Below are 815 nucleotides of genomic sequence, written 5' to 3'. Positions count from 1 at the left end.
TGTGCAAGAGATAAAAAACATAGCAGAGCATTTTACTGGCGGTTCTTTTTTCTTTTGTTTTTGATAATTATAGAGCCAACAAATAAATGATTGGCTGTATGTTAGATATCTGCAAGTATAGTATAATTTAGTTAAAGAAATTCAGACAAAAGGACTAGCAAAGTATAGTCTAATTTTTAATTTTTGATGATATTAAATTGTTGATGTGTCATTTTTTTTATATTTATCGTTTCCAAAATTTTCGACAGCCATTTTCTAACATTTGATCCAAATATTTTGCTTTGTATTTTTTTTTAGTGAAGCTCCTACAAAGAGGCATAGGTAATTTTGGTCCTAAAGTGAGGACTTGGCAATTATACATCAGGAGTAAATGTTACACTATACTTGCTTATCTTATGCACTGTACGAGTTCTAAGACTAAAACTTTTGTATTTCTTTTATATTGGAAAAGAGGAATTCAATTTCTACTTTTGTTTACAATTCTGACAAAATTGGCTTCCAAATTTCTTATTCATGTGGAGTGTTTAATTATGTGGGCATGCAGGGCAAGAGTTCAGCAAAATATATGAGGAGGAGATCTAAGAAGTTGAAAGAGATCAGCAGAGAGCAGCGAAGCATCAAGGAACGGCAAAGGCAAGTTGCAGCAAAATTCAAGGCAATCGAAGAAGAATGTGAAAAGCTGAGGCAGGAGACTAACCAGATTATTCGACAAAGTGCCAACACTCAAATCCGACTCAGCCTGATGTTCATTATCCTCAAGGCATGACAACAAGGCAATTTCTCCGAGGCTGCTAACTTAACTCAACAGCTTCGGT

Source organism: Theobroma umbraticum, unplaced genomic scaffold (genome assembly GCF_002168275.2).
Source record: "Theobroma umbraticum cultivar Fairchild unplaced genomic scaffold, ASM216827v3 scaffold_106.0, whole genome shotgun sequence".
NCBI classification, from domain to species: domain Eukaryota; kingdom Viridiplantae; phylum Streptophyta; class Magnoliopsida; order Malvales; family Malvaceae; genus Theobroma; species Theobroma umbraticum.
Note: the sequence above shows the minus strand (reverse complement) of the source record.